The sequence below is a fragment of the Henckelia pumila genome, chromosome 2, assembly GCF_033568475.1.
Source record: "Henckelia pumila isolate YLH828 chromosome 2, ASM3356847v2, whole genome shotgun sequence".
In the NCBI taxonomy this organism is placed as follows: domain Eukaryota; kingdom Viridiplantae; phylum Streptophyta; class Magnoliopsida; order Lamiales; family Gesneriaceae; genus Henckelia; species Henckelia pumila.
In genome coordinates this window covers 9,971,804-9,995,927 of record NC_133121.1, presented here as the reverse complement: position 1 = coordinate 9,995,927, position 24,124 = coordinate 9,971,804, and positions in this window count along the sequence as shown.

Sequence of the window (24,124 nt, the reverse complement as noted above, 5' to 3'; positions counted from 1 at the left end):
GCAAGATTAACCAACCAAGAGGAAAATTCTCAAACTTCCAAACAAAAGGAAAAGAGGAAGAAATAGCAAAACAAACAAGATGGTGTGCAACCGCATTCGGCGTTCTTTGGAAGTGATTCAACCCTATGGTATGGCAACTTCTGATCAAGGTCTTTACTTCGGTATCGATATCTCCAATGTAACTTAAATCCTCATCTGGGTTGGCGACTGCTTGCACGGCCAAAAGAGAATTTGTGTTCACCTCATGGATTTCTAGATTATGAGCATGCACCATACTCACCCCCTCATGGATAGCTACAAGGTTCGCATAGGTCGTGAAGGGTGGCTTGGAAATTTTATTTCCATACGCCAATAAGACATGTCCCTCATGATTCCGCACTACTCCACCAAATGTATAATTGCTCGTGTTCTCATTGACCGCAACATCGACATCCAATCGCAGCCGATTCAACGGGGGATTAGTGATGTGGCTCGGGAAACGGGATTCGTTGCTCTAGATATTGTGTTGAAGAGATGCGAGAGCTCCCTGATGATCATGTAACAAGGAAGCGCTCCGATCTGTATCCCCATTTTTATTTTTCCATCTTTGTCATGAAAAATACGCATCCGCTCTGGTCTTTCTCGTATGTCAATATCAATCAACCAACATGTAGCTGTCGAGGCCAACTAACAGATTGAATAAATATCAAATGACTTGTCGAAATAAAAGAAATAACGCAGACTTGTTTAGGGATGTTCGGAGATTTAATTCCTCCTACGTCACCCATTCTTTCTCACGGAAAGGATTCACTAGAAGACTTTGGTTTATACAACTCTTGTACGCAACTCAATCCAATCGTAGAACTTATCACTTGCATAGATCATAACTCCAAGCACAACACAAGTTAATATAACACATTTTAACACTACAACAACAAGTGGAATGGCAGTTTGAATGAATCCTAAGATTCTAACTGGTGAGCAACTTCTCTTTAACGATTTGAAACACGAAGTTGAGAGTTGACTCTAGGCCCTTCGTGATCTTTAATAATCGGATGATTGACTATTTTAAGTGGGCAATATGAACAAGTAGGATAAATCTTTGCAAAGTGCTCGAAAGATGTCTAGAAAACTTGTAGAATGTTGTGCGAATTTTTCGTCCTTAGTTTCTTTGTGTTCATTCTCTTATTAATATTCTTCTCGAGCAACGTTCGACTGCCATCTTCATTAAATGTTTGTCCAAATCGCTTTAGCTCTTCTACATCCATTCATAAATGCGAAATGAGAATTTTGCCAAATATGGGCAGTAACAATTATGTGGAGTTTGAAGTGAGCTTCTTGCAGGTTCCATATTTGCTAATCTTTTGAACGTTAGATGCAGTCGCATTCAAGGCTCTTAATTGTCTGGATTATTGAGACGTAGATGATTGTGACTTATCACAGCTCTTTGATGAAGATATATGGGAAAAATCAACGGTGTTTTCTTCGAAGAAAATCTTCCGTTATTCGTAGCCGTTTGAGCAGTCGAATATATTGGGATTCGATAAGCAGTTAGTGTAACTATTTTTCGTGACTGGTCATGCTGCTTTTGGATAACAGTCTTAAGTTGATTGTTGACTGTCTTGATACACTTTAGCTTGGAGCAATTAGATATCCAGTTAAGTTTCTCTGATCAGTTATCTTTAGCAGCATAACTTATTTTAGCTGTTGTGTTACTTTAAACAGTTCCTCTGAACAATTGGACTGCTTGAGCAATCGAGATTTGTTGTGATGATTAGAACTGGTTCTGCAAGTGGTAGATGGAAGAAGCAAAGCTCCTTCGACTAGTTTGTTTTCTTTTGAATAATTTGGCACGAGTGAGAGTTCTTGGACCTGACTACTTGGACTTATTTTTATTTCCTGCTCGTGATTAAAAATTCTTGTTGATGTCTCGACTTAGTTTGTCAAACACCAAATCTATATACTAAGATAATCATTAAATAAATATTATCTAAAAATAAATAAATGGAATATCTGTTTGTATTTCAAAATGAAGTCGATTTTTTATTGAAGAAAAATTCAAAATTTTTAATTAAACTTTATTCCTTTGAGCTACAACAAATTTTCTTAATATATATTACAAATTTTTTATAGTAAAATATAGGGAACATATATATAATAAGGTCCATTATACTATTGATACCAATAATTTTTTTAAAAAAAACAACTATTGATACCAATAACAATACATGTTATAATAAAAGTAAGTCTTGGACTAAGGTAGTGTTTGAGAAAGTTTATAGGAAACACTTCATTTTATGAAAGAAAAGCTGATAAAATGTTCATAGAAGCTCTCTCAAACACTATTTAAGTATAAATACGTTATATGAATGCTCAATTTGGATAATCGATCGAGCACGAGTTCAACTAACCAGATTGCTCCGCATATTGATAAATTTGATTTGGGATGACATAATTAATTTGAATAATGTTTGAGATATGAATTTTAAATGAGACATATTATTACTACATTTGAAATCATCACGACTATCATTGAAATTAATATCCCTGTCTGGAGTGTATCTAAATCATTTTGACAACTGTTTATCAAGCAAATCAATTAATTTTAAATTAATAGATTTAGAATAAAAATTCATCAATTCAAGCACAACCCTGAAATAAATAGCAATAACGGTTCTCTTGGAATATATCATTTAAATCATTAAGTTTAATTTTTTTTAATGGTTGGATCTTGACAAATGAAAAGGGTGTTTAACTGTATTGATTTGTCACGAATCACATACTAATAAAAAACTTAACATGTAATTATCTTAAATAGATAAACATAATCAGAGATAACTACAGAACTGAAACCAAGTACCAATCTGACAGTATAAAACGGGAATAAAAATTAGAAACCCAAAATAATAATTATACAACTCAATCGAAATAATTAAATATCGTAAATAAAATTAAACTAAAACGTCAAGCCTCCGCTCCAGGTTTTGGTCACCGATCAATAATTGATCTATCTCTTGGTCAACCTACAACCTGCCCTGTAAAATGAGATATCCGAGATAAAAGCAGAGACGTGAGCACTGATGTCCAGTGCGTAAAAATGAGTACACATGTTTATGCAATGCATGAAACCATGATACATGAATGAAGGAAAACATGGATCAAACTCGGAACATCATGCTCATAACATAAGCGCTCCTAGTATGGGCACTATGCTTCAAAGATCCAGTGGGTGCGACACACGTTGACTCCGATATTGAACTATCACCATCCTGGGTAGCCGCACATGTTGCTACGTCGATCCAGCAAATTTTACACGGTATCTGATCGTACAACGAAAGCTAGGGTCGAGCGATCCTAGACACAACTGACTGTCTTGAAAGGATAACATGTTCAACATAGTATGTCAGTTCTTTATACATGAACAGTGTAAGCATGCATCACATGTCGAGTAATAATGCAACAAATAATAATGCAGCACATAAAGATGCATGGTCAGCTGACTATCTCAGTATGTATTTACTTAACTAGTCTCATTGATCTAGCAGCACAATTGTCTACAATCCAATCCTACAATTCAAGCGAATATCACATTATTATAACTTATATAAAAAAAGCCTTAACCAAATTACTAACTACCCCCAAAAGCTAGTAAGAGTACAGACTTATACTTGCATCTATCGGATCGGCTTAAGTCGAAGACCACAACTCCAGCACAATGCCGCTACGAGCCCAATAGCACATCGTTGGTGTCCAACCTTCGATAATATGACTAGAGCACTAAAAAATATACAATACACAACTCCAAATCCCAAATACACACACTACGAATGAGAAATTATCGGCTTATTTATAGGCAAAGTTCGGAAGCACCGAACACATGATCGAAAGCTCTGATCCTGCATGCATTGACACTTTTCTGAATGTCAAACTTCGGAAGCTCCGATCTCGTCACTTTTCAACCTCCTTCTGACACCTCAATTGCTACGTGTCTGCTGGAGTTCGAAAGCTTCGATCTCACCCTTTGCTTTCGATCTACTTCGGATGGACCCGAACTACTCGGGTCTCCAAACTTTCCGATCATTTTCGGACATCTTGGAGTTGATTTTTCACTCATTTTAACAAAATAAAACACATTAAATCATTTTTTTTACTACTTTAAACATGTTTTGTCATTTTAATCACGTAAAACAGAGCTTGAGTTGTAACGCCCCGATTTTATCTTAATCGACTTTATTTGAGATAATCGGAGATTCCAGAGTTCAAGAGCCGACTTGATTTTGATCAGGGTCCTTTTTGCAAATTTTGAATTTTTCAGGGACTAAAATGCAATTTTGGAGTTTATTAGATATTTAAGCAAGCTATTGACTTTCTCTTCACTCCATCTTCCTCCTCCAAGCCGTTTCCTCCATTGATGAAGAGAGAAACGTGAGTTCAAGCTTCCAGATTTCAGTCCGAGTTCGATCCGTCTATTGGAATTTATTTCTGAAGGCAGATTAGCGATCACGGCTACAAGAGCTTCGTTCTATCGTAAGTATTTCTTCGATCAGATAAGTTTCATTTTTGGGATGTCGTTAGAATCGATTGAGTTGCTAGTATGTTGTTCTTGGCAGAGTTCTGATCGTTTATTATCTGTCGGTTTCGAAATAGAGCGTCGTTCGGATTTGTTATGATTTTGAAGGGATTTTCGAAAGTTGAGTTTTTATGATTTGTTGGAATTGGATTGTTATGGTTGAATGTTGATTGATAAGAGTTGTTTGGATTGATATTATGTTGTCTGCGTTTCCGGTTTGATCAGAATACAGCCGTTATGCCGCCGGTTTGAGTTTTGGATTGTCAATCGGTTTGTAGTGTTTGATCCAAGTATTCGATTGAGTTGTATTTTGATCTCGAGCCTTTATTACTTCTTTTGACATATTCATTTGAAGGTCGTTGAGTTGCGAGATTGCAAGAGTTGTATCGCTTTGAAGATTGTAGCCGGTATAGTATCGATTTCTTATTATCGATTGAGGAAGTTTGATTGAGTCTTGATTGAGGAATTGTTGTTGTTTCCAGGTTGGAGCATCGACGTTTGAAAGAGGTATAAGATGACTTAGACTGGAATGGAACGTGTGACTCGAATCCGACTTGATTCGAGTGTTCCGAGGAATCACATACTTGCATGTTATTTGCTTTTACTCGAATTTAGTTGATTGAGTTATGTTTGCATTGCATTCATCTTGAGCTAAGAATCCTTGATTTTATCGGGCAGGACGGCCCTTTTATGTTAGACGTCTTGGGGGCTATATTGTGAGTGGCCTGGGTGTAGCCGTTTTACCTAGTGCTAGCATACTCCTTATAGTCGCACCAAAGTCTAGAGGATGGAGATACGTAGCATCATCTCGATCGGAAGAGTCGGTGAGTTGTTTACGTGATCTCATCCTCGGGATCCTCAAAAGCAAAAGCAACAATTTCTTGATTATCCAGACTTGATAATCCCACATTTAAAGACATGCATTGCATTATGCATTTGAATTAAGTTTTGAGATGATTTTTGGAATTGCTTGTCTTGTATATATGTATCATGTTTTGATATATTATTTGATATGCATGTTTGTCTCTTTTACTGGGAATTGTATTCTCACCGGATTATTCGGCTGTTGTCTTTGTTTGTATGTGTACTTGGTAACAGGTGGGGCAGGACCGAGTCAGAGTAGACCTGGTTAACGTCAAGAGCAAGAGATAGAAGTGAGACTCGTTTAAAAGTCGAATCAGCATGTCAATCTAGTTTATGTTTTGCGAACATGTTTTGTCATTCGAGCTTCTCGTTTTGTATTGTAAGCAAGAATCGATGTAGGTACTACCGAATCGAATGTTTTTCTTTCCTAAACTTTTCTTGTATTGTTATTGGCTTGTCAGATACTTTAAATGCAAATGTTTAGGTTTGGTTGGATTTTTTTTCGGTCCCTTGGATTTTTGGGCGAGAGGACGGCGCGGGCGCGCGGATGTTGGCGCGGGCGCACTGACTCTTGGCGAGGTTAGGGCGCGGGCGCGCTGGTTTTGGCGAGGGGCCGGCGCGGGCGCGCGACCGTCCTTTTACAAATAAAAAATAAAAAAAAAATATGTCCTTGGTTGTTTTGTCTGAGATTAGTTGTTTAGAAACGAGGTCTCACATTAAGTGGTATCAAAGCGATAAGATTCTTGGACTGAATTTAAAAGTGAGCGGGGTAGATCGAGTCCGCATGAATTGAATTCTCGCATGTGATTGAGTTATTTAAATTGATTTGTTTAAATACCATGCGAGCATGCTTTATTAATTGAGAATTATTGAATTACATGACTATGTGATTTAATTTATAAAGCATGAATTATTTGAGATATGAACTGTAATTCACCTGTATCCGGAATTTTGAGAGATTGCGAGGACATCGAATTGCAGCGATTGAGATATCATGTGTCCTAACCTTTGATTATCAGATAGGTCCTCGACGAGTTATTAATAGGAACCCACCGCCAGTTACTCCACCGAATGAGCAAGCTAGTACCGAAACTGTTCAGATGGATGCTACGGCGACGCCGATGGAAACCTTGCTGAAGAGGTTCCAGTCGTTTAATCCACTGTTGTTGTTGGGTACAGAGAATCCAGTTGATAGTGAGAGCTGTTTGGACGACATTGATCAGTTGTTCGATTCCCTTGATTACTCCGACGACCGCCGAACTAGGTTAGTCATTCATCAGCTTCGTGGTGTGGCTAAGAACTGGTGGATCACGACGAAGAGGTCCTTGGAGAACCGAGGTACAACTATTAACTGGAATCTGTTTAAGTCTGAGTTTTATAAACGGTTTTTCCCAGTTTCGTACCGAAAAGACAAGGGAGCCGAGTTTGCAAATCTGAAGCAGGGAAATTTGAATATTGAGGAGTATGTGTCCAAGTTTGATAGTTTGCTGAGATTTGCACCGCACATTGCCGACAACGAAGAAGCAAAAGCTGATCAGTTCATTAATGGTTTGAACCCGGATATCTTCACGTTGGTAAACACTGCTAGGCCAGATAATTTTGGGGATGCCATGAATCACGCAAAAGGAGCTGAAGCAGGTATGTGGAGACAGAGAGGAAATCAGTTTGTGCCTCAGCAACAGCAAGGACAGTTTCAGGCACAACCTTCTCAATACCAGAACCAACCATCGTATTACCAGAACCAGTCCTTTCAATTTCAGAACCAACCACTGAGTTCCGAAGGTGGTAACAGTGGAGGTAATAAGAAGGATTACTATCATCCGAAAGGGAAGCAGTTTAAGAAGCATGGAACCAGTTCTTCGAGCTCTAGTGGCTCGAGACAGTTTGGATCGGGACAGAGTTCGGGTCAGTCAGGCATGTCTTGTGCCAACTGCGGAGGTCGTCACTCCAGTGATCAGTGTAGAGGTATTTTTGGAAGCTGCTATATCTATAACCAGGCGGGGCACTTTGCCAGATCGTGTCCTCAGCGTGTCCCTGAGCAAGCTCAGAGTGGAAGTTTTTCGAGACAGACAGCTCAGCCTCAGCAACAAGCTCCTACTGTCCACTCTTTTCAACCTCAGCAGCAGAATAGACAGAAAGGTAATCAGTATGCAAGCCAGCCTCTCAGACAGCAGGCACGAGTTTTTGCTCTGTCTGAGGACCCGCAGACTCAGGCTGCACCCGATAATGACAGATCAGGTAACGTTGATTTTGGTTTTATATTCTTAATGGACTGTTAGATACTGGCGAGTTATTTGCCTTCTTATTGAAATATCTGTTTAATGTTTATCGTGCCTCTAAACTTTTGTTGAATCGTTCAAATTGACGAATACTCCAGTAGTGTTGTTAATCTTTCTATTAACCGGATCTTTCAGAAGAATTAGTTGAGACTAGGAATTCTTATCGTTGATTTCTTATCTTTTGGAATGAGAATTGTGCTGATCTTTCAGAGTTTTTGAGAATCGTATAGCATATATTGATACCAAGCAGTTGTTTGTTATTCTTCAATGTCGGAATTCTTTTGGATTGAATGGTCTTCTTCGATTGTTTGAGTTAATGATGGAATTTGTGCCGATCAACGCTCTCTTCTTATCGAGATTTTGGGATGTATTCTTATTCAGAGGAATCGCATAGTCTGGACATCGAGACAACTGAATACGCTCGAGACTCAATGTCTGAATCTTGACTTCGAGCTCGCAACGATCTTATTGATTTGGGGATCTGTTATCTATTTTTCTTATGAAGAGATTTTCGTGATCTTTTCTATGATTTGGGAGTTGGAGTAATTGTTTTCACATTTGGAGCTGATTTGGAGGCAGAAAAGAGGATTAGATTGTTTGAGATTTTTGACTGCGAATCTTTATCTGAGGAATTATATGCAGCAACTGATGTTTTGAGCTATTCTTATTTTATCTACTATCTAACTTCAATTGACCGATTGTTGGAATCGGCTACCGTTTTCTGTACAGAATGACTTTCAGTCAAGACTAGAGGATTGATATCTTGTCAGAGGTCGTCAGATGTCATGTTTTTGCCGAAGTCTGTCAGTTTAGTCGGAGATCCTCAATGCACTCGTTCTTTCGGCAAGGACTTTGATGAGATTTTTTGTCTGATTTCAACTCTTTCAGTTCGATATCCTCAGAACGACGGACAGCCAGATCAGACGAGTCGAACTAAGATGCATGTCTTGAGTTGGAACCAGAGACGATTGGATTGTGGCTGAGCAGATGAGGATTATGCTGACGAGAATGAGTCGACTTTTGATTGGCGGACTTGAAGGAGTATTTGAGAGATACAGTTCGCGTTGGAACCGTGTTTGATTTCGAGGACGAAATCTTTTCTTAGAGGGGAGAATTGTAACGCCCCGATTTTATCTTAATCGACTTTATTTGAGATAATCGGAGATTTCAGAGTTCAAGAGCCGACTTGATTTTGATCAGGGTCCTTTTTGCAAATTTTGGATTTTTTAGGGACTAAAATGCAATTTTGGAGTTTATTAGATATTTAAGCAAGCTATTGACTTTCTCTTCACTCCATCTTCCACCTCCAAGCCGTTTCCTCCATTGATGAAGAGAGAAACGTGAGTTCAAGCTTTCAGATTTCAGTCCGAGCTCGATCCGTCCGTTGGAATTTATTTCTGAAGGCAGATTAGCGATCACGGCTACGAGAGCTTCGTTCTACCGTAAGTATTTCTTCGATCAGATACGTTTCATTTTTGGGATGTCGTTAGAATCGATTGAGTTGCTAGTATGTTGTTCTTGGCAGAGTTTTGATCGTTTATTATCTGTCGGTTTCAAAATAGAGCGTCGTTCGGATTTGTTATGATTTTGAAGGGATTTTTGAAAGTTGAGTTTTTATGATTTGTTGGAATTGGATTGTTATGGTTGAATGTTGATTGATAAGAGTTGTTTGGATTGATATTATGTTGTCTGCGTTTCTGGTTTGATCAGAATACAGCCGTTATGCCGCCGGTTTGAGTTTTGGATTGTCAATCGGTTTGTAGTGTTTGAGCCAAGTCTTCGATTGAGTTGTATTTTGATCTCGAGCCTTTATTACTTATTTTGACAGATTCGTTTGAAGGTCGTTGAGTTGCGAGATTGCAAGAGTTGTATCGCTTTGAAGATTGTAGCCGATATAGTATTGATTTCTTATTATCGATTGAGGAAGTTTGATTGAATCTTGATTGAGGAATTGTTGTTGTTTCCAGGTTGGAGCATCGACGTTTGAAAGAGGTATAAGATGACTTAGACTGGAATAGAAAGTGTGACTCGAATCCGACTTGATTCGAGTGTTCCGAGGAATCACATACTTGCATGTTATTTGCTTTTACTCGAATTTAGTTGATTGAGTTATGTTTGCATTGCATTCATCTTGAGCTAAGAATCCTTGATTTTATCGGGCAGGACGACCCTTTTATGTTAGACGTCTTGGGGGCTATATTGTGAGTGGCCTGGGTGTAGCCGTTTCACCTAGTGCTAGCATACTCCTTATAGTCGCACCAAAGTCTAGAGGATGGAGATACGTAGCACCACCTCGATCGGGAGAGTCGGTGAGTTGTTTACGTGATCTCATCCTCGGGATCCCCAAAAGCAAAAGCAGCAATTTCTTGATTATCCGGACTTGATAATCCCACATTTAAAGACATGCATTGCATTATGCATTTGGATTAAGTTTTGAGATGATTTTTGGAATTTCTTGTCTTGTATATATGTATCATGTTTTGATATATTATTTGATATGCATGTTTGTCTCTTTTACTGGGGATTGTATTCTCACCGGATTATCCGGCTATTGTCTTTGTTTGTATGTATACTTGGCAACAGGTGGGGCAGGACCGAGTCAGAGTAGACATGGTCAACATCAAGAGCAAGAGATAGAAGTGAGACTCGTTTAGAAGTCGAATCATCATGTCAATCTAGTTTATGTTTTGCGAACATGTTTTGTCATTCGAGCTTCTCGTTTTGTATTGTAAGCAAGAATCGATGTAGGTACTACCGAATCGAATGTTTTTCTTCCCTAAACTTTTCTTGTATTGTTATGGCTTGTCAGATACTTTAAATGCAAATATTTAGGTTTGGTTGGATTTCTTTTCGGTCCCTTGGATTTCTGGGCGAGAGGACGGAGCGAGCGCGCTGACTCTTGCCTAGGTTAGGGCGCGGGCGCGCTAGTTTTGGCGAGGGGCCGGTGTAGGAAACGGTGTTCAGATCAATTGGAATTGATACCCGGTGCAGCGAAAGTTTAAAAATTTTATTTTATTAATATGGAACGATTCCATATCTGGGTATCAAAACTTTTACGATTAAATTTGTGTAAGTAAAATAAATAATCACAATTAAATATTTTACCTTAAAATCTCGAAGCGAGATTATGGACACCAACAGAATTTAATCTGCTCTTGTTGTATATCCCCGGAACTGATGAACGAACGTTTCTTCAATCAGGTCCACGAATAGAAAACAAAACCCTCTGATTGACTGCACTAGAAATCAATCAGAAGTTTGCGTAGAGAATAAACAGATATGATCTGTTAATTCGGATTGTAATTTTTCACAAAAATCACAAGACCGAATTTTCTCCGAAAGGGACAGAGAATTCGAAAATCCTCTTTAATAATATAGACTGAAATTTCGAAAATTCAAGACTGAATGCTATATGATTTTCGAACACTGCAGTCCTATTTATAGATAATTTTTAGACTGGATTAAGTTATAATTATATTTGGACTCTAACTCCTTAGGGCCCATAATCCATAACTTAAGCCCAACAAGCCAAGCCCGTTGTTCTAAAAATTAATATAAAATTCATCGTGACTCCGATTGATAAATTGATTTTACCAATGTGCACAGAAACCATTTCTGCATCTTTTAAAGTCAAGATAATTTTTTCGAATCCGAATTCAGTGATTTCCAAAAATGCCCATCCCTATGTCATTTTAGGAAATCCCACTCCCTTTAGTTAAGAAGTCCAACTTCTCTTTCATTAAATTTAACTCTTTAAATTTAACTATCTCTACGGGGTTTTAGTAATCCATTACTTGTGTAACCCTCAATGGTTCAGGAATACAGTTAGCCGTGGGCTCACAACTCCTTGTGACTCGGAACAACAATTTCCGACTTACCCATCGAATCATGGTAAGAGCGCCTAGCAACATCGCCCCATGATTCCCTAGGTATTACTGATAGTGCCTGCAAGAACCAGTAGATTCTGATTAGCGTACAGTACGATTCCTTCAACCAAATATCCCGATCGAATCAACAACCATTGGTGCATCGAGAGTCGTTCGAGATTCGATAACTATGCATAACATCTTGGAGATCTATTAGTGACATCGCATGTGTTACTAGGAACACCAAGTAAACTAAAACACATCATGTACTCTGGTCAGAGATTCGTCACACTAATATCTCCTCAGATCGCATAGGATATCCACACTCGCAAGTATGTGGTGAATCCTTGACAACAAAGCATCGACTCCTATATGTGTCGTAACTGTACCCAATCCCGACACCTGATGACCCCAATAGAGTCGGTAAACGAGTCAAAGCACAGTACTAGCATATAGAGTCTCAATGATATTTCAAGTAATAAGGACTAATGGTGTACAACCAAAACCGCGGACTTTATCCACTCGATAAGTGATAACCACTTGGAAAGTCCGAATAGGGTAGTTCGATCATTCATCATATGAATATCCATTTGCATGCTTTGAACATCTCTATGTTCCATACCAATGAAACGTGGTACTCGGCATCGCAAATGCTAGTCTCAATCTCGAGCGATCCTTATCCTTATTTGCGGACGGCTCAATTGACTAGGAACTGTTTAGAATATACAGTGACTATAAGATGTGTTTCATGATAGCCATCCCCATGTGCTACCACATCTTACATACACTATAGTATATTCAAGGTCTTTATCAAAACAACAATAGTATATCATAATATAACAATATGAAGAAATATAAAGTCAATGCCATTATAAAAGTGTAAATTATATTAAACAAAAGATTGTTTTACATAGAGTCATAAAAGCCCTTAGCCACAAGTTGGCTAACCGGGCACCCACTCTTTCAATCTCTCACTTGCCCTAAAGCCAACTAGTCATACTACGTAATCCCATTGCTTCGCGATGTTTGTCAAACAATGGTCCTGGCAAGGGCTTAGTAAGCGGATCAGCGATATTGTCTGTAGAGGCCACTCTCTCGACACTGATGTCTCCTCTTTCCACAATCTCCCAGATGATGTGGTATTTCCTCAGTACGTGTTTGTACTTCTGATGAGACCTTGGCTCCTTTGCCTGAGCAACGGCACCCGTGTTGTCACAGTACACCGGGACTGGACCAACAGCTTCAGGAATTACACCCAACTCTTGGATGAATTTCCTTATCCAAACCGCCTCTTTAGCAGCAGCTGATGCTGCAATGTATTCTGCCTCAGTGGTGGAATCCGTTGTGGTGTCCTGCTTGGAACTCTTCCAAGAGACAGCACCGCCATTGAGCACGAATACAAATCCAGAGGTTGATTTCGAGTCATCCACGTCACATTGGAAGCTAGAGTCGGTATAGCCTTCCAACTTCAATTCTCTCCCTCCATAAACCATGAATAAATTCTTAGTCCTTCGCAAGTACTTAAGAATATCCTTCACGGCTTTCCAATGCATTTGACCGGGATTGGCTTGGTATCTGCTCGTGACGCTCAGAGCATAGGCCACATCCGGTCTGGTAGATATCATCCCATACATGATACTACCTATGGCTGATGCATATGGCACGTGTGCCATCTTCTCTATCTCTTCGTCAGTCTTGGGACACATAGACTTGGATAGAGAAACTCCATGACACATAGATAGATGTCCTCTCTTGGACTCATCCATAGAAAACCTTTTCAATATGGTGTCGATGTAGGTTGATTGAGTGAGTCCTATCATTATTTTAGATCTATCTCTATAGATCTGAATTCCTAGAATATAGGATGCCTCACCTAAATCCTTCATCGAGAATCTACCTGATAACCATATCTTTGTTGACTGCAACATCCCTACATCATTCCCCATGATTAGGATGTCATCAACATAAAGTACTAAGAATGTTACCGCATTCTTAACTACTTTCTTGTACACGCATGGTTCCTCCGGGTTCTTGATGAAACCAAAATCCTTTATTGTTTCATCAAATTTCTGGTTCCAACTTCTTGATGCTTGTTTGAGACCATAGATTGATCTCTGAAGCTTGCATACCTTATACTCGCTTCCCATGGATGTGTATCCCTCAGGCTGCATCATATAGATCTCTTTCTTAATGTTTTCATTAAGAAATGCAGTCTTTACATCCATTTGCCATATCTCATAGTCATACCATGCTGCTATGGCAATAAGGATTCTTATGGACTTGAACATTGCGACTGGTGAAAAGGTTTCATCATAGTCAACTCCTTGTCTTTGAGTATAACCTTTTGCCACCAATCGTGCCTTGTAGGTCAATACCTTTCCATCAGGCCCAAGCTTTCTCTTGTAGATCCATTTGCACCCAATTGGAACAATTCCATCGGGAGGATCTACTAAAGACCAAACTTGGTTAGAATGCATCGAGTCTATTTTCGATTGCATAGCTTCAAGCCATAAATTCGAATCCGCATCAGAAATTGCTTCCTTGAAGTTTCTTGGATCACATCCAATGTCGGGTTCACTTTGATCCCCTTCAAGAAGAAGACCATATCTAATAGGAGGCCTAGAAGTCCTCTTGGATCTCCTAGTAATAGGCGTGTCTTGTGATGATTCTTGAGGTGTAGGATCACTATTTTGTATCTCGGGTTCTTCTCGAATCTCTTCGAGTTCCATCATCTTGCCTTTCTTATCCAATAAGAACTCCTTCTCTAAGAAGGTGGCATTCCTTGAAACAAACACTTTTGTTTCATTAGGATGATAGAAATAATATCCGATTGAATTCTTCGAATACCCTACAAAATAACATAAGGTGGATCGACTATCCAACTTATCTCCCACTGTCTGCTTCACGTAAGCAGGACATCCCCAAATCCTCAAGTACGAATACTTAGGAGCTTTGTCATTCCATAACTCGTATGGTGTTTTATTTACTGCTTTAGTGTGGACGTTGTTTAACAACAATACCGCCGTTTCAAGCGCGTAGCCCCAAAACGAAGGTGGGAGCTCAGTGAAGCTCATCATGGATCGAACCATGTCCAACAAAGTTCGATTGCGACGCTCCGAAACACCATTAAGCTGAGGTGTCATAGGAGGAGTCCACTGAGAGAGAATCTCATTCTCTTTTAGATAGTCCAAAAACTCGGTACTTAAGTATTCTCCACCTCGATCCGATCGAAGTGCCTTAATACTTTTACCTAGTTTGTTTTCTACTTCAGCCTTGAATTCTTTGAACTTTTCAAATGCTTCAGACTTATATTTTATTAAATATAAATACCCATACCTAGAATGATCATCAGTAAAGGTAATGAAGTAGGTGTTGCCACATTTAGTACCAATCCTAAATGGACCGCAAACATCTGTATGGATCAATTCCAACAGATTTTGATTACGCTCAGGTTTCCCTTTGAAAGGAGATTTAGTCATTTTTTCCTTTAGGCAGGACTCACAAGTAGGTAGAGAGTTAATATCAGACATATCAAACATGTCCTCTCCCACTAGCTTGTTCATCCTCCTTGAGGAAATATGACCTAGCCTAGCATGCCAAAGGTTTGCCGGGTTTTGACTATCGTCCTTCCTTTTAATTGTTGTTACCGGTTTATCAACATAATTAATTGGAACGTCTTTTAATTTTAAGCTATATAGATCGTTTTCAAGTTGTCCATTTCCAATCAAACATTCATTCTTGTAAATATTGCAAATCTCATTCACAAAATTGCAAGAAAAACCATCTCTATCAAGCATAGAAATAGATATAATGTTTTTGACCAAATCCGAAACATATAAAACATCTCTCAAAAATAACTTAAAATTGTTCTGCAAAACTAAATAAATGTCTCCTATAGCTTTGGCTTCGACTCTAGAACCATTCCCGAGCCTTAGCTGGGTCTCACCCATCCTTAGCTTACGACTTCTTGTCATCACCTGCAAATCATTGCAAATGTGAGATCCACATCCGGTATCCAATACCCAAGAAGAAGTATTAAGCGAAACATTTATTTCAATGTAAAACATACCCTTTGCAGTTCGCAACTGTTCGAGGTATTCCTTGCAGTTACGTTTCCAATGACCGGGTTTCTTGCAGTAATGGCAAACGTTTTCATCTTTTATCCCAATTGAAGCCTTGGCCTTTCCCTTCTTAATTGGTACAATCTTCTTGGGCGGGGCAGAACGTTTCTTACCCTTTCCACTTGGTCCTTTCTTAGAGTTAGAAGAGGAGCCAACCAAGAGTACCGGTTTATCCTTCTTTAGTGTGGCTTCATATGTGACAAGCATATTGACCATCTCTTCAAGGGTGGCCTCTATCTTGTTCATATTGAAGTTCATCACAAAACCGTCAAGTTGAGTGTTACCAACTTTTCAATGAGCCCAATCATGCGCACCCCATGCTCACGGACCAAAGTCCCATCTCGCATGCGGCTCATCATGAGCTCTCTGACGGTGTCATACCTCTCCGACCTTGACTGAGCTCCAAAGAGTTCCTTGAGGTTCTTGTGAATGTCAACAGCATTCACAGTATCCTCGAATCTCATTTGAAGCTCATCAGACATCGAAGCCTGCATGTAGCATTTGGCCTTGATATCATGGTTCCACCATAAATCAAGTTTGGCCAACTCTTTCGGACTTGTATTAGCCGGGGCTTCCTTCGGAGGCGGCTTCTCTAACACGTAGAAAGCTTTTTCCGAAGTAAGAATAATTTTCAACTTACGGAACCATTCCGTATAGTTTGCGCCAGTCAATTTGTTTTGTTCGAGAATTGAAAACAGTGGATTGCGAGAAGTCATTGTAATAGTATACTGAAAAGGGAACAGACAATAATCAATGATTGTTTAATTAATTTACTAAGACATAAAATATGGCAAATTTTATTTTTATGAATTACACTCCCACTATTTTAACGATTTCACTACCCTCTAGTGAAAACGGGAAATTATTTTTCTTAGTGAGAACATGGAGTCCAATTGACAAATCATGATCCCAAATAATATCAGCCAACCATAATTTTCAAAAGGTAGAGCCCAATTACTTCCAAAGTAACCCCCATGTTTTTACCTCATGTCCAATAAGAGCCCAATAATATGACGCCGTTTATTGTGACATGTCAAGATAACCCATCAATATTAAGTTGTGATGGACGGTCGCCATGTGGATCCCCAATAATATGAGCCAATCCCATGGGAGTTCCACCCAACTTACAACATGTGTCGATCCAATGTACAGCTTTCCGACGAACGGGCCCCCCCAATAATATGAGCCGGACCGTATCCGCGGGTAACATCTCATACATTGATCGTTGATGGAAGGTAGGAATATTTAAACAATATTTAAATTTCCTTTTTATTAATCTTGATATCAATTTTAAATAATATTTAAAATGAGGGATTTTTAATTTTGAAAATTTGTCTCATCATGCAATTTATGTATGCTTGCGGGATTAATACAATTTAGTCTAAACATGCATACATCAATAATATCATATACTATTTAAGGATGATCGATCCCATTAACTAATAGACATGTGGTTGCCAATCACGAGTCTAAGTCCAATCCTAGGTGATATGCAAGTATGCAATGCAATCCTATTACATTGTGCTTCCAATTTACATTTCTTCGGTCTTCATTGTCTGCTGGGCCCACCATTTCTTCAAATCTTTGTCTCCCACTAAGTTTAATAAATTTACAATAAATTTCGATGACAAATATGGGATACATTTTTAGGGGTGGGAACGGGCCATAAACCAGGCCCACTTTTATTACATATGACAATCATATTGGGCTATAAACCAAGCCCATTAATAAACACCAACAACAATAAGACAAATGTAAATCACCTAACATACACCTAAAACATTGGTCATGGCAATCGATCATCTTTTATCCATTAATTAATTCAATAATTAAATAATTGGATAAACATGCAAAGACATCATAATTAAAAGATAAAATCATATTTTATCTTATCCATCCATAAGATCATATCTTATCATTAATTGTACCAAAATAATTAATTTTATAAAATCTAATTTAACGGATAAAATTTATAAATTTTCCAAAAATTCAAATTTATCCAAAAATCAATTTTAAAAATTTCGGACTCGAACAATTTGATCCGATGCCTCGTGATCTAATCAAAAACAATTTTCGATCGGATCAAACACTAGAATTTCAAAAATTCAAAATTTTTTAAAAAATAAAATTTTAATTTTCCGGGCTGCCCGGGACAATCCCGGGCAGCCCGTGCCCCTACCGGGGCTCGGGCCGGGCAGCGATCCGATCGCTGCCCGTGTTTTGCCCGTCAAAATTTTGATTTTAAAAAATTTGTTTTGTTTCAAAAACCGAGGCTAAAAAATTTTGTACAATCGATTAATTTAATCGTTTGATCTGAGCAACCTGACTCTGATACCACTGTAGGAAAACGGTGTCAGATCAATTGGAATTGATACCCGGTGCAGCGAAAGTTTAAAAATTTTATTTTATTAATATGGAACGATTCCATATCTGGGTATCAAAACTTTTACGATTAAATTTGTGTAAGTAAAATAAATAATCACAATTAAATATTTTACCTTAAAATCTCGAAGCGAGATTATGGACACCAACAGAATTTAATCTGCTTTTGTTGTATATCCCCGGAACTGATGAACGAACGTTTCTTCAATCAGGTCCACGAATAGAAAACAAAACCCTCTGATTGACTGCACTAAAAATCAATCAGAAGTTTGCGTAGAGAATAAACAGATATGATCTGTTAATCCGGATTGTAATTTTTCACAAAAATCACAAGACCGAATTTTCTCCGAAAGGGACAGAGAATTCGAAAATCCTCTTTAATAATATAGACTGAAATTTCGAAAATTCAAGACTGAATGCTATATGATTTTCGAACACTGCAGTCCTATTTATAGATAATTTTTAGACTGGATTAAGTTATAATTATATTTGGACTCTAACTCCTTAGGGCCCATAATCCATAACTTAAGCCCAACAAGCCAAGCCCGTTGTTCTAAAAATTAATATAAAATTCATCGTGACTCCGATTGATAAATTGATTTTACCAATGTGCACAGAAACCATTTCTGCATCTTTTAAAGTCAAGATAATTTTTTCGAATCCGAATTCAGTGATTTCCAAAAATGCCCATCCCTATGTCATTTTAGGAAATCCCACTCCCTTTAGTTAAGAAGTCCAACTTCTCTTTCATTAAATTTAACTCTTTAAATTTAACTATCTCTACGGGGTTTTAGTAATCCATTACTTGTGTAACCCTCAATGGTTCAGGAATACAGTTAGCCATGGGCTCACAACTCCTTGTGACTCGGAACAACAATTTCCGACTTACCCATCGAATCATGGTAAGAGCGCCTAGCAACATCGCCCCATGATTCCCTAGGTATTACTGATAGTGCCTGCAAGAACCAGTAGATTCTGATTAGCGTACAGTACGATTCCTTCAACCAAATATCCCGATCGAATCAACAACCATTGGTGCATCGAGAGTCGTTCGAGATTCGATAACTATGCATAACATCTTGGAGATTTATTAGTGACATCGCATGTGTTACTAGGAACACCAAGTAAACTAAAACACATCATGTACTCTGGTCAGAGATTCGTCACACTAATATCTCCTCAGATCGCATAGGATATCCACACTCGCAAGTATGTGGTGAATCCTTGACAACAAAGCATCGACTCCTATATGTGTCGTAACTGTACCCAATCCCGACACCTGATGACCCCAATAGAGTCGGTAAACAAGTCAAAGCACAGTACTAGCATATAGAGTCTCAATGATGTTTCAAGTAATAAGGACTAATGGTGTACAACCAAAACCGCGGACTTTATCCACTCGATAAGTGATAACCACTTGGAAAGTCCGAATAGGGTAGTTCGATCATTCATCATATGAATATCCATTTGCATGCTTTGAACATCTCTATGTTCCATACCAATGAAACGTGGTACTCGGCATCGCAAATGCTAGTCTCAATCTCGAGCGATCCTTATCCTTATTTGCGGACGACTCAATTGACTAGGAACTGTTTAGAATATACAGTGACTATAAGATGTGTTTCATGATAGCCATCCCCATGTGCTACCACATCTTACATACACTATAGTATATTCAAGGTCTTTATCAAAACAACAATAGTATATCATAATATAACAATATGAAGAAAGATAAAGTCAATGTCATTATAAAAGTGTAAATTATATTAAACAAAAGATTGTTTTACATAGAGTCATAAAAGCTCTTAGCCACAAGTTGGCTAACCGGGCACCCACTCTTTCAGCCGGCGCGGGCGCGCTGACTTTAGCGCGGGCGCGCGACCGTCCTTTTACAAAAATAAAAAAATAAAAAAATTTATGTCCTTTGTTTTTTTGTCCGAGATTAGTTGTTTAGAAACGAGGTCTCACAGATTTACTGTATTAACTCCTTAAGACATCAAACAACTCATGTGAGACGATCTCACGTGCAAATTTTACAAGATGAGAAATTCGATTCGACCCGATTCAGTTAATAAAAAATAATATTTTTTATATCAAATGTATTATATTTCACTTCATGTATGGATTGACTTAACCCGTTTAACGAATATAAAACTCATGAAACTGTTTCTCAAGAGACTTACTATAAAAACATTTGAGTTTGATGAATTACAAGAAATATTAGGTAAAAAAAAATTTATGAGAAATTAATAATTTGTTCGATATATTATAAATTTTCGGGAAAAAAAATTCAGGTCGTTTTTACGATTTTTAAATATCTTATATTACTATTTCACAAGAGCAAACTATCATTATATTATATCTCAACTTTATCATCATAAAATTAACGTTTGTTATTATTAATTCTCACGTCACCATAAAATATATTGCTCGTCATTATTGTTATTGTGCAAAATTTCAGTTTAAATTTGAAAATTATCGCAAAATTTATTCCAAAATTTTGGAACATCATCTTCTATACTGATATTTGGATACAAATAAACATTCAAAATTTCATTTGAAATTTTTCACACTTTTATGGATTTCTACAATTATATTTTTTTTATATTTTCCAAATCTTAATAAATTTCCAATTCCAAAATAGGCGTCAACTCCGATATTTAAGCTGAATATCTTAGAATTCAATTACAACACGAGCACATGTAAATTACCAATGCAAATTAGCCCAAAAATTTTAAATGTACAAAAGTGATATTTTCATTTATCTCGGCGGTTCTTTTACTTTATTTTATTTTGTTATTAACTAGCAAATAAACACACACAATACATGTACAATAAAAGACATCAATGAAGACAATAAAAAAATAGTTGTTCTAAATTTGTTAGAAATTGATCGGATTTTTGATGTGTTTAACGGACTAAAGTTTTTTATATTTTTTTGCACGATAATTATTTGTGTCCTTTAAGAAATTTTAGTAGATTTTTTGTTGGTTGAAAAAGAGATTCTACATAGATCTAAAAAAAATAAGAAAGAGGAAGAAGTTTTAGATTCTCTCTACGTTTGAGATTTCGGAGGAAAACAAAGAATGTGAATTGGTTGGAAGTTGGAATCGTGAAAATGTGGAGATGTGGAGTGAGTAGTTTAGGTATTTATAAAAAAAATAGACCAATTATTTTATGTCATTTTGTTAATTTTTTTTTTAGTAACTCTTAAACATAAAACAAAGTGAATATATATCTATTCTATTTTATAGAGGTTGAGTGACTTATACTAACTGTTTTTTGGTATGTCATGACACTTCAAAATTCACCTTCTAATTCTACCATTTTTTAATTTGTTTCTTTGGTTATATATGTTTTTTCACACGTACATATCTACCTTTTTCTCAACTACTTTTTCCCACTAACCTCTTTGTTAAGGAATCATATATCTAAGTTTCGGTGTTTAACAAAACAACTATGCACATCAACAATAAAAGCAAGAAAACTTAACCGCAGAGCAGAAACATGCAGAAGTAGAAGAACTTAAAAGCAGAAGCAGAAGCAGATCACAAATAGCAGACATTAGAAGAGGAAGAGCAGCTCAGATCAGAACATCCTATTAACTAGTCAAAGCTATTATCCAAATGTCTATAGTATACTGAGTAGACTTCAACTTGCGTAGCCACAGTCACGGGCAGATCCAGGAATTTTATCAAGGGGAAATAGCCGGATAGAATAAAAGATCACACACACACACACACACACACATATATATATATATATATATATACATACAAACATAATCATCACATAAAAAAGTAAATATAGTAAATTTAATAATATTTTTATATTTCAAATTTCACTTATAATTTATCCTTACGACTTGATATTTACTGAAAATAATTAATAATATTTCATTCGATAAACTAATATTATATATATATATTTCAGTATAATTAATTAATATTCGTAAAAATCTTCTTAGCAAAAAAAATTCTCTTCACTACAATTGTTGTGACTGATAAAATAAAAGACAAACTTACAAGTTTGTAAGCTAACAATTTTTGCTTCAATAAATTTTTTGTTAGGTTTAAAAAACTTAAAAATCATTTGTGTTTAGGTTTAAAAACTTAGTGAATGAGCTACAATTTTTTAAAGACTATGAACCACAAATTTTCGGGTCACTTTGCACACATTAAACAATGAAGATTAACTTAATTTTTTTGACCCTCTTTTGTATTTTCGTATTTGGTTCCTAATTTATGATCATAAATTATCATTTTTAAAATATAAGAATATTTTGGTAATTTTTAAAAAAATTCAAGAGGGGGCAGTTGCCCCCCTTTCCCCTTAGTAGAACCGCCAGTGGTCACAGTGTACCTTTCTACAGTGAACTAAAGGACAAGAAAACAGTTATTTATCAACAGATGAATTGAATCAAAGATGACTGTTATGTTGTACATATAAATAGAGACCACAACATACAGAAGAATGCATCGGCTTACAAGAACTCACACCACTTACAACTTAGCAAATTAAGAGCAACTGAACACTTTCAGTTGTTACATACATACAAAAAGAGTTCGACTGTAGTGATCCATATCCAGAATTAACGATTAATGAGTAATTAATTGAGTGCTCATGTTTAGATTTTGTAAAACATGATTAAGGGGTTTCCAAAAGGATCCAAGGAGTTCAAAGATGGATCCGGAACACTTGAAAATAGTCTGAAGGGTCGAGTGGGATCGGACGATCCGATCTAGGATCGGACCATTCGAAGTGGCTGTGTTCGGGAGCTAGTTCGGAGGATGCGAGCAGTTCGCACACTCCAAAATGAAGTTCGGACGCTCCGAAATAAAGTTCGGACGATCTGAACTTGAGCAGGGACACGTGTCTTCATATCATCAGATGGCTGACGTCACGAATGACGTAATATCGAGTTCGGACGATCCTAAGGGCCATATCGGACCATCCGAACAATGTATGGGACAGGTATATGGTTGCATGCAAAGGCATTGACGCGTGGCGGAGATCGGATGGTCCGAAGTCACGATCGAACGGTCCGATCGTGTTCTATAAATATGGGATCCGAGTTCCTCATTCGTGCAAATTCCGAATTCCTCTCCTTCGCTCACGTGGCTCTATTTTAGGGCTCTGGGTACTCTTATTTTAGAGTTGGAGTTGGGAATATATTTTAGCACAGTCAGACATTGTCTGACATAGTAGCGGAGCGGTGTCGGAGTATCGGAGCTGTGCTCGAGGCTGTGGAGCTGCAGCAGGGGTGTGCCCCTAGTTGCGGGATAGTCATTATCAGTGGGCTGACGACGGACGCAGATATAGCTATGGTATCCTTAAATTATTTGGGAGTATGCAATAGCTTAGTTAAGGCTTTTAGAGCTTAATGAATGATGCATGAGTAATTTGCATTGTAGAGATGATGATAGGCCTGGAACCTAGAGTGGGACTGCTAGGACTGCCTGTAGTAAGATACGTAAGTACTGACTGAGATAACCAGCATGCTATTTATGTGTTGGATGAGTATGTGCTACGTGTTTTGTATGTTTTACTGCTTTAGCACATGCATGATTTTACGGTTGACTACATCTGGTATGATGTGAGTAATTGACAGTTTCCATTGGTGAGGGGTTACTCCTTATGGATTCGTGTTGGGGAGGGGACACTCAGCCCCTGGTTTTGCTATCACTAAGAACGGCCACGACGATGGGTTTTGATGCTATAGTCGATAGGAGAATATGGGAGCGGCACCGCGGATTAGCTATCCGACACAGCCCTGCATATTCTTGGCGCCCTGAGTATACTGTTTTGCCTTGGTTTTAAATATATTTATGTGCTGCATATATTTTATATATCATTGCTTATGTATTGAGCTTAGAGCTCACGTTCAGTCTTTTCTGTATGTCTGGACACCCTATTCGACGGGGCAGGTGTAGGTGCAGAGTTGAGCACCAGGAGCTTGGAGTAGCCAGTGACCAGTGAAGACAGCAGGATTAGCTGTAGGTCTTTACCCTTAAGATTATTTGTAAATTCGATTGGGTTGTATATTGTTTTACTTAACCGATT